Source organism: Aotus nancymaae, unplaced genomic scaffold (genome assembly GCF_030222135.1).
Source record: "Aotus nancymaae isolate 86718 unplaced genomic scaffold, 86718_ANA_hifiasm-v0.15.2.pri h1tg000040l, whole genome shotgun sequence".
Lineage (NCBI taxonomy): Eukaryota > Metazoa > Chordata > Mammalia > Primates > Aotidae > Aotus > Aotus nancymaae.
The window spans coordinates 127,890,339-127,901,708 of record NW_026988454.1 but is presented as its reverse complement, the minus strand read 5'-3'; the positions used below and the strand labels follow the sequence as shown (position 1 = coordinate 127,901,708).

The 11,370-nt window shown below is 46.0% G+C and overlaps 1 pseudogene; it reads right to left on the bottom strand.

Annotated features, from left to right (window-relative positions):
• Positions 1 to 492: 492 nt before the first annotated feature.
• Positions 493 to 2,999, bottom strand: LOC135268286 (large ribosomal subunit protein bL27m-like; annotated as a pseudogene).
• Between the last annotated feature and the right edge of the window lie 8,371 nt (positions 3,000 to 11,370).

Here is an 11,370-nt window from a genome sequence, read left to right as displayed (position 1 = left end):
ATATTCCTTCATTCCTGAAAGATATTTTCTCTGGATATATGGTTCTGGGCTGGCAGTTCCTTTATTTCAGCACTTGAAAAATGCTTTGCCCCTTCTTTCTGACTTCTGTGGTTTCTGATTTTTAAAAATCTGCTGTAATTTGTTTCCTCCGCCTTTTTTTTTAATTTTTAGATTTTTTTTAGGGATGAGGTCTCACTTTGTTGCCCAGGATGGAGTGTCATGGCACAATCATAGTTCACTGCAGCCTTGAACTCCTGGGCTCAAGTAATCCTTGGGCCCAGGAGGCCTCAGCCTCCTGAGTGGTCAGAACTGCAGGTGCACGCCACCACACCCAGCTGATTTTTCTTTTCTTTTTTTTTTTTTTACGTTCATGACTCTGGCTCACTTTATTTTTGGCCCCAGGTCAGGTCTCCCAAAGGGTTTCCCAGCAGTCACTTCAGAGTCTCCTGCAGAGTCACCATCAAGCAGACATCTTCCTCAGGAGGCCGTGTCATCGCCCCAATGCTTGACTTCTGGTATCACCATCTCCTGTCACCTGGGCTCCAGTCTCTGTCCAATGACCTCAAACAGGACTTCAAAGCATAGCTACCAGTTTGAAGGTGCCCTCAGGCTTGGTAGGAACCAAGTGGACAAAAGTCTTGTAGAGCACAGGACCCTTGGGCAGCCTGGTGATGAGGTCCACAGCTTCCATGTTTCTGGGATGAGGCACGCAGACATCCTTAGCGTAGTGGACTATCCCCTCTTCCAGGGCTTACAGACATTTATTCTTCCCAAGACCCACATGGGCAACTGGGTGCCAGCGGAAATGGTGCTGTGTTCCAAGGATGTTCCCAGCATGAACATAGTGTCCTTCCATTTTCTTAACGCCTAGGCGTCTGCCTGATGACTTTCCACCGAGGTTTTTGGAGCTACCACCCGTCTTCTTGGAAGCATATCTGACAGCAAGAGCTGTAGCCGGAGGGGGGCTCAGCAAGGATGTAATGGCTGTCCGGATCCTCAGGGCTAGCTGATTTTTGATTTTTTTTTTTTTTTTTTTTGGAGAAATAGGGTCTTGCTATGTTGCCCGGGCTGTTTTTCCTTTTTAAGTAAAGTGTGATTTCTCTCTCTCTGCTTTCAAGATTTTTCATTGTCTTTAGTTTTCAAGAGTTTGACCATGATGTGCCCTGGAGTGGATTTCTTGGGGTTTTATCTGTTTGGAGTTCACTCACCTTCTTAAATCCATTGTTTGTCTTTTGCCAAGTTCAGGATTTTTTCAGCTGCTATTTCTTTGAATATTTTTTCAACTCCCACTCTTTCTCCCCCTCCTCTTGGACTCTAAAAACATGAATGTTAGAGCTTCTATTTTAGACCCACAGGTTCCTGAAGTTCTTTTATTTTCTTTTTTTTAGTCCATTTTCTCTCTGTTGTTCAGATTAGGTAACTTTTTTTTTTTTTTTTTTTTTTTTTGAGACGGAGTCTTGCTCTGTTGCCAGGCTGGAGTGCAGTGGTATGATCTCAGCTCACTGCAACTTCCGTCTTCTGGGTTCAAGCAATTCTCCTGCCTCAGCCTCCTGAGTAGCTATGATTACAGGCATGCACCACCATGCTCAGGTAATTTTTTGGTATTTTTAGTAGAGATGGGGTTTCACCATGTTGGCCAGGCTGGTCTTGAACGTCTGAACTTGTGATCCACCCATCTTGGCCTCCCAAAGTGCTGGGATTACAGACATGAGCCTGGCCCAGATTGGGTAATTTCTATTGTTCTATCTTCAAGTTCAATGACTTTTTTCTCTCTTACCTCCATTCTATTTTTTTTGTTTTTTGAAAGGGAGTCTCTCTCTGTCACCCAGGCTGGAGTACGGTGGCACGATCTCGGCTCACTGCAACCTCTGCCTCCTTGGTTCAAGTGATTTTTGTACCTCAGCCTCCTTGGTAGCTGGGATTACTTTCAGTAGAGATGGGGGTTCACCATGTTGCCCAGGCTGGTCTCGAACTCCTGGCCTCAAGCGATCTGCCCACCCCAGACTTCCAAAGTGCTGGGATTACAGGTGTGAGCCACCACAACCGGCTTCCATTCTATTTAGAAAGCTCACTGGATGTTGAGCTCATCCAGTGAGCTTTCTAAAATTCTATCAATTTGGTTCTTCTTTGTAATTTCTATTTGCTTAGGCTTTCTGTTTTTCATTCGTTTCAAACATGTTCATAATTGCTTGCTGTAGCATTTTTAAGATGGCAGCTTTAAAATCCTTGTCAGATAATTCCAGTATTTATGTCTTGCTGTTGGCATCTGTTGGTTGTCTTTTCTCATTAAAGCTGAGATTTTCTTGGTTCTTGGTGTGACAAAATAGTTTCCTTTTTTATTTTTTTGAGACAGGATCTCGCTCTGTTGCCCAGGCTGGAGTGTAGCAGCATGATCACAGCTCACTGCAGCCTCGACCTACTGGGCTCGAGCAACCCCACCTAATCCTTCAAGTATCTGGGACTGCAGGCATGCACCACCATGCCAGACTAGTTTTTTCATTTTGGGTCTCACTATGTTGCCCAGGCTGGTCTCAAACTCCTGGCCTCAAGCGAGCCTCCTGCCTTGGTCTCCTAAATTGCTAGAATTGCAGGTGTGAGCCACTGCTCATGGCCACAGATTATTTTTGTGTTATATCCTGGACATTTGGGGATATGTTATGAGATGCCGGATCTTCTTGAAATCTGTTTCAGCAGGCCTCCTTTAACCCTGGGCCTTATTAATGCAAGGTGGGGTAGAAATCCAGGTCCCCCACTTGACCTTGGTTGACACCCTGGTGGGGGGTCAGGGGTGCCTTCTTACTTCAGGGCAGTGGTGGGAGTTCTGGCTCCAATGTTCCCTCCCAGCATGGGAAGGGAGGGTGCCTTGTTACTGCTCCGATGTAGTTTCCACTGACCTGATTACTCTTGAGTGGGGCTGAAAGTCCTGACACCAACCCAGCATGGAGGGGGAAGGGCACCTTGTTACTGTTGGTGGAGTGGAAGTCCCAGCTCTCCCTCATTCTTCATTGTTATCACCCTGGCCGTGGCGGATGGGGCTTCTAGTTATGGCCAGGCAAGTCTCCCTACCTGGCTTTTGCTCAAAGGGGAGCATGGGTCTGGGGCTGTAATTTCTTCCATGGTGTTTGGCTAGAGTAGGGAGGTCATTGTTCTATAGGTTTTTGTTTTGCTAGCCTAGATCTCTGCTGGGCCTTTGGCTAAAGAGAACAGGGTTTTTTTTTTTTTCCTCTCTCTCTCTCTCTTTTTAAATTATGTTTTAGACCCATTAGTAGGAGCTGAGAGCAGGTTTTTCTTGGGGCTGTTTTTGTCTGTGTTTTTTGGTATTTCTGGGTTGCTGACTTCTTCCAGCTCCAAATCTGGCATATACTGGGCAAAAAGAAAACCCAGGGAACTCACTGCTCTGTCATTGTTTGGTCCTGAGGTCTCTAGTCAGTCTGCCTTCTTCTCTCTACCTTTTAGAGTCTTCTGATGTTTGTTTTATATATAGTGTCCAGGGAGTTTTAGCAGAGGGCTGGGGAGAAGTGCGTCTACTCCATCTTGTTCAGAATCAGAAGTCCAGATTCGTCTATTCTTGAACTTCACATAAATAGAATCTACTGTGTGTGCTCTTTTAAGTTTGGCTTCTCTTGCTCGGCATGATGTCTTTTCCAAAAAACTTTTATTGTGGTTAAAAAAAAAAAAGCCCACATAACGTGAGATCTACCCTTCTAACAAAATCTTAAATATACAGTATTAACTATAGGCCCAATGTTGTGTAGCAGGTCTCTAGAACTTTTTCATCTTGCAAAGATGAAGCTTTATACCCATTAAATAGCAACTCCCCATTTCTTCCTCCCCTCGGCCCCTGGCAACCACCATTCTCCTTCCTGCTTCTATGGGTTTGACTACTTTAGATACTTCATAAAGTGGAATAATGCAGTGTTTGCCCTTCAATGACTGGCTTATTTAAGTTAGCATAATATCCTCAAGGTTCAGTCATGTTGTGGCATGTGATAGGATTTCCTTTTTTAAGGCTAAATGCTATTCCACTGTATGTATATACCACATTTTCTTTATCCATTCACCAGTGGTGGACATTTAGGTTGTTTTCACATACTGGCTACCGTAATGCTGCAATGAACATAGGAGTACAAATTTGTCTTTGAGACCCTGATTTCAATTATTTTGGATACATACCCAGAGTAGTGGTATAGTGGTATTGATGAAACATGTGGTAGTTCTTTTTTTTTTTTGAGACAGAGTTTCACTCTTGTTGCCCAAGCTAGAGTGCAATGGCATGATCTCAGCTCACTGCAACCTCCACCTCCTGGGATCAAGCAATTCTCCTGCCTCAGCCTCCTGAGTAGCTGGGACTACAGGCATGTGCCACCATGCTCGGCTAATTTTTTGTATTTTTAGTAGAGATGGGGTTTCACCATGTTGGCCAGGCTAGTCTTGAACTCCTGACCTCAGGTGATCCACCCACCTCGGCCTCCCAAAGTGCTAAGATTACAAGCTTGAGCCACCGTGCCTGGCAGTAGTTCTTTTTTTAATTTTCTTTTTTTTTTTTTTAATTTTCTATTTAGTAGAGACGAGGTCTTGCTATGTAACCCAGGCTAATCTTGAACTTCTGAGCTCAAGCAATCCTCTTGCCTTGGCCATCCAAAGCGCTGGGATTAGAGGCATGAGTCACCATGCCCAGCCTATGTTTAAGTTTTTGAAAACGTTCATACTGTTTTTTACAGCAGCTGCACCATTACACATTCCTACCAACAGTGCGCAAGTGTTCAAATTTATCCTCATCCTTGCCAACACTTGTTATTCTATTATTATTAGTTTTTAAATAACGGTCATCCTGACGAGGTGATATCTCGCTGTGGTTTTGATTTGCCTTTCCGCAATGATTAGTGATGTTGAGCATTTTTTAATATTCCAATTGGTCATTTGTATGCCTTCTTTGGAGAAATATCTGTTCAAGCTCTTCGCTTAATATTTAATTAATTTTTTTTTTTGAGATGGAGTTTTGCCCTTGTTTCCCAGGCTGGAGTGCAATGGCACAATTTTGGCTCATATCAACCTCCATCTCCCAGGTTCAAGTGACTCTCCTGCCTCAGACTCCTGAGTAGCTGGGATTACAAGCAAGCGCTACCACGCCCAGCTAATTTTTGTATTTTTAGTAGAGATGAGGTTTCTCCATGTTAGTCAGGCTGGTCTCAAACTCCCGACCTCAGGTGATCCATCTACCTCAGCCTCCCAAAGTGCTGGGATTACAGGTATGAGCCACTGCGCCCAGCCTAATTAATTAATTATTATTATTTTTTAGTTATCCAGTTATAGGAGTTTCTTACATATTTTGAATACTAATCCCTTGTTAGATATGTAGTTTGCAGCTTTTTTCCCCCATTCGGGGGGTTATCTTTTCCGTCTGCTAACCGTTTCCTTTGCAGTGCTTAGGCTGTTTAGTTTGATGTAGTCTCATTTGTCTATTTTTGTTTTTGTTGCCTGTGCTTTTGGTGTCAGATCTGAGAAATCATTGCCAAGGCCAATATTCTGAAGTTTTCCCCTATGTTTTCTTCTAGGAATTTTATGGTTTCTGGTTTTATGTTTAAGTTTTTAATGCACTTTGAGCTTGTTTTTGTCTGTGGTGTAAGATAAGGATCCAATTTTATTCTTTTGCATGTAGAAAGCAGTTTTTCCATCACCATTTGTTGAAGAAGAACTGTTCTTCCTATCATTTCCCCATTGTGTCTTCTTGGCACCCTCACTGAAGATCTGTTGACCATATATGCATGGGTTTATTTCTGGGCTCTTCATTCTGTTCCATTGGTCTGTATGTCTTTACTTATTTATTTATTGCTGGTGACCATAATATGCATATATGTCTGTCTTTATGACAGCACTATACTGTTTTAATTATTGTAGCTTAGTAATATATTTTGAAATCAGAAGTATGGGGCCTCCAGCTTTGTTCTTCTCAAGACTTTTTTGGCTATTTTAGGGACCTTTGTGGTTCCTATGATTTTAGGATTCTTCCATTGAGATCTTAAGAGGGATTACATTGAATCTGTAGATTGCTTTGGGTAGTATGGATATTTTAGGACTATTCAGTCTTCCAATCCATGAACATGGAATGTTTTTATTTATTTGTGCCTTCTTTAATTTCTTTCATCAATATTTTATAGTTTTCAGTTTACAAGTATTTCATCTCCTAGGTTAGCTTTGTTCCTAAGTATTTCATTCTTTTTGATGTTATTATAAATAAAATTGTTTTCTTAAAATTTTTTCAGAAATTCAGAAATTTCAGAAAACTTTCAGAATTTCTCAGAATTTTCTGTTTATTAGTGTACAGAATCAGCATGATGTCTTGAAATTTATCCATGTGATTGTGTGTAGTGGGATTTTTTTCATTGCTGTGTAGTATTCCACTATATGAACAAACCACATTGTAGAATTTATACAATGTAATCCTACACAGCAAACTACCTTTACTACATGCAGTAAAATGCACAGTTTGTTTGTCAACCCCTCTGTGGGTGGGCATTTGGGTTGCTTCCAATTTGGAAATATTAAGAATGAAGCTTCTGTGAACATTCTTGGACATGCATTTTTGTGGGTATTAGCACTAAATATTGCAAAAGCTTCTTTTTTTTAAGATGGAGTTTCGCTCTTGTTGCCCAGGCTGGAGTGCAATTGTGCAATCTCAGCTCACCTGCAACCTCTGCCTCCAGGGTTCAAGTGATTCTACTACCTCAGCCTCCTGAGTAGCTGGGATTACAGGTGCTTGCCACCACACCCGGCTAATTTTGTATTTTTAGTAGAGATGGTGTTTCTCCATCTTGGTCGGGCTGGTCTCGAACTCCTCACCTCAGGTGATCCACCCACCTCAGCCTCCCAAAGTGCTGGGATTATAGGCATGAGCCACCGCAAGAGACCACAAAAGCTTCTTAACTGGTCTCCTTGCCTCAGCGTTTGTCTCCTTCTAATCACTTCTTCCAGTAAAAACCACTGTGATCTTCTGAAAACATAATTTGGATCCCTTTCTCCCCTTGCTCAAAAACAACAATGGCTTCCCTTCCTATTTAGACTAAAATTCAGAGTCCTCACCATGGCCTACAAGGCCCTCCGGGAGCCAGTCCCTGCCTGCCTCTTCTTTATCACTATCTTGTTTGCCACCTCTCTCTGTCTGGCTTGCTCTACCTAACATCCATTCATCCGCCCTCCCATCCACCCATCCACACATTCAGCTGTGGGCTGCTTTCAATGTGCTCAGCTTACTCCCACCTCCAGACATTTGCCCTTGCTGTTCCCTCTGCCAGAAACACTCTTCCTTCAAATCACCACGTACCTACCTTCCTTTCTCCCTTTATTTAGGTCTCTATTCAAATGTCATCTCTTCAAAGGGGGATTATAAAATGTTCCTGCCTCATACTCTCTGTCTCCTTAACCCACATTATTTTTCTTGATAGCACCACTCATCATGTCATCATCTGAACTTTTATTATTATTTTTTGAGACATAGTCTTGCTCTGTCGCTAGGCTGGAGTGCAGTGGTGTGATCTTGGTTCACTGCAACCTCCGCCTCCCAGATCATGTGAAAACGCAGATTCTGATGCGGGAAGTCTGGGGTGGGACCTGAAATTCCACATTTCCAGTGATTCTCCTGCCTCAGCCTCCTGAGTAGCTGGTTATGCGCATCACCATGTCCAGCTAATTTTTGTGTTTTTAGTAGAGATGAAGTTTCACCATGTTGGCCAGGATGGTCTTGATCTCTTGACTTGTGATCCACCCGCCTTGGCTTCCCAAAGTGCTGGGATTACAGGTGTGAGCCACCATGCGTGGCCAAACATATGTATTTTATTTATCATGTGTCTCCCTTTGGCGTGAAATCTCCCTGAGGTCATGGATGTTGTCTGTTTATCTGCTGTGTTCCACCCTAGAGCAGCACTGCACAGAGTTGCATTCAGGAAATGCTTGTTAAATACACAAAGAAACTAGCATAGGATTTAGTCAGACACCTCATATTGACACCAGCATCATCTTGCAGCTGTGTGTTACAGTATAGGGCTAGCCCCTTAACCTCGGAGTCTCACACCCCAATCACCTGGGATTGTGTGAAAATGCAGATTCTGATGCGGGAAGTCTGGGGTGGGACCTGAAGTTCTACATTTCTGACCAGCTTCCAGGTGGTCCCCAAGCTGCTGGGCCTTGGAAAGTGAGGCCTTAACTCCTTGGAGCCTCAGTTTCCACACCTACAAAATGGCTCGTTGTAAAAAAAACAGGGGATACAGTATAGAGCATCATGCACAGTGCCTAGATGTAGCAGGGACTCAGCGAGTATTAATATTTGTTGCTCCTCCTCCGGGTGCCTGCTGGGGCCACTGGACATTTTCTCCCTCTGATCTTTCCCCTCCCAAGTACCCACCCCACATGCTTAGCCACCTACACAGAATCCCACTAAAGCTTTTTCCATATTCTTTCTCCAGAGCTGGCCAGCCCTGCCTATTGTGGGCTGGGGTTGGGGAGGATTCTGGCATTTTGACAGTCATTGGAATATTATGCAGATGAGATGCAAAGCAGCAGCTAATGAGCACTGATTGCATTTCCCCTGGCTCTGGGGAACACGTGGGATAACTGTGCTGAGCTGGAGGAAGGGGGCAATGAATGCTTTTGGGGAGCTGGATAAGGAGGCAAGGAGGCAAGGAGAGGGATGACAGGAGCAGACTTCTCCCTGGGAGCATGAAGGGCTGCTGCCCTGTGGCCTGGGCCAGATATCCTCTTCTGATCTCACCTGTGGGACAGGAGCATGGCTAAGGTCCAGGAACAGGAGCTGAGATTGGGCATGGAGTGCGTGTGTGTGCGTGCGTGTATGTGTGTGTACATGGTGTAGGGGGGTGTCCCTGGACCTGCAAGTGGGAGAGTAGAGGACCTTCATTCCCAGCAGCAGATGGGGCCAGATTAGGCTGACAGTGGGGGGGGGTGGGGGGGGTGGGGGTGGATGGTCTCTGGGCAGGGGAAGAAGGCGGAGACAGAAGGGGTTGGTTTTTTCCACAGGGCCTGTCTAGAATCCGTGAGTGTGAGAGGACAGGACGTGGGGTCTGCCAGGCAGCAGATGGGGCCTGATCAGGCTGACGGAGGGGTGGGTAGGAGGGCAGCTGTCTTTGGTATCCCTGGATGGAGCCCGTCTCTTTAGGAGAAAGATGATCCTGGGCTGGGGGCCGGAAGGTGGGCAGGGGGCTCTGCTAACAGCACCTGGAAATTCAATCCCTCCCTGTCCCCCAGCTGAGGCTTCCTCACTCTCCAGGAAGCCTCTGCTCTTGGGGCCAGGAGTCCCCACCCTCCTGGGCTGGGCCTTGATCTGAACTCCCTGCCAAGGACCTCCAGGCCTGGGGACAGCTGATGTCAAGCTTCTGGCCCAAGGAAGGCAAGGCTGGAAGTCACTTCTGAGGTTGATTATGGAGTCCTCATGTCCACCACTTGACTGGCACTTCAAATACGATCTCGTCCCGCCTTTGACCTAAGGATAGAAGCTAACTTGGCTATGAAACTTTTAGAAACTGGGTGGCTGATGCCGTGTTTCCCAATCAGATCTTTCTTAATGAATCAACATGGGACACTGAAAAAGGCTTGGCAGGCAGAGGGTTCAAATCCCAGGCCCAGCCACTGGCTGCCTTTGTCACTGTGGACAAGCTGCTCCCCTCTCAGAGCCTGTTTCCTAGTCACCATGCCCTGTGACAGCCGAAGACTGCGGGAGAGCCCCTGAGACAGACCTGGGCTTTCCGGGAACCCACTAGCTCGTCATCTCCTCAAGGGCAGGGACTCTGTTTTGCCCACAGCTGTATCTCAGTGTCTAGAACCATCTGTGGCACATAATAGGTTCCTAGTCAGTATCTGTTGAATGGATGAAATGCTCCATTTCTCTATTCCGAGATGATTTTTCTCTTATCACTTGACATCTCTAATATTGAGATGCTTCGTGCAATTGATGGCATGTCTGAGTTTCACTGGCAGCAGCCTTGTGATTGAGAGCGGTCTTGGAACGATCAATACAGAAGAGCTATCATTATTACCAGAGAGCCTTTTTAAAAAAAAATTCTTTTTTTTTTTTAAGAGACGGGGTTACACCATATTGGTCAGACTGGTCTCGAACTCCTGACCTCAGGTGATCCACCTGCCTCGGCCTCCCAAAGTGCTGGGATTACAGGCGTGAGCCACCACGCCTGGCCCACCAGAGGGCCTTTTGCTTCACTTGTGGTGGCTTCTGGTTCCTTCCTGTTGTATCTGCCCTCGCTGGGGAGTATGGGGTCCCTGGAAATTGCCCTGGGGCACAAGGGCTGCAGTGACGCTTGCCTGAGGCCCTGCAGGGGTGCTGGGCTGGTAACGGCATGTTCTGTGGGGCATGCTGTGTGTCCCGGGTCCCAGTCCCCACTCCTGTCTCCTGCCACCTGCCACCCACATTGTCCCTCCTGGGTGTTGGCAGGAGTCTAGAAACCTGTGTGAAGCCTGGAATTCTCTCTTCGGGGACAGTCGTTTTCCTCTGTCCTGTCATAACCCCAAGTCCTGGGACTGGACAGCAGCCAGGGGGAGGGTAGGCATATGTGTGAACCCCCTAGGCTGAAGGGGCTTTAGGAGGGATCTAGTGTGGATTTTCAGAATGAGAATGAGGGAGGGTGGGCCCTGTCTCCACCCCCACCCCATTCCCCTTCAGCAGCAGAGCTGAGATGCTGCTGAGATCAGATTAGTGCCTGGTCCCCAGGCGGGGCGGAGCAGACAGGTAAATCCTCCTCTGGGAGGCCACTCATCATGCAACTGCCGGCCCTGACACTTCTACTGCCACCACTGAACCCCGCCCACGGGGCTAGCTAGCATCAGGGCTTGTGTGTGCCGCGGTGAGTTTGTATAGGAAGGGTTTGTGCGTTACAGTTTCCAAATCCATGTTGATGTGTGTGCACATGTCTTAAAGATGTGTGTATGCTGATATTAGTGTCACAGTTATGTGTGTGTGTTATAGGTGCATATGCAGGAAGATACACAGACTTGTGAAAATGCACGTGTGCAAATATGTGTAGTGGGTGTTTGTATCTCTAAGTGTGTTGTTGGGATCCACACATCCTGGACACCACCCATGTGTGTGCCTGAGTGGTGTGTGGCAGCCATGGCCCACGGGAGAAGCGTCACAACTGGCATCACGAGGCCTCATTGCTGACAGCTAGCCCAGGAACCTTGGGTGCTTAAAGTCTTTTACTGCTGTGGCCCATCAGCTTCCAATCTGTAAAATGGGTATGAAGTCTCATGGCACGAGGTTCTACCTGAACATCTCTCACACTCAGCCTGGCCTAGAAAAAACTCAAGAGGATAAATGATTAAACAAATAGAAATGCTTCACAGAGCAGCAGG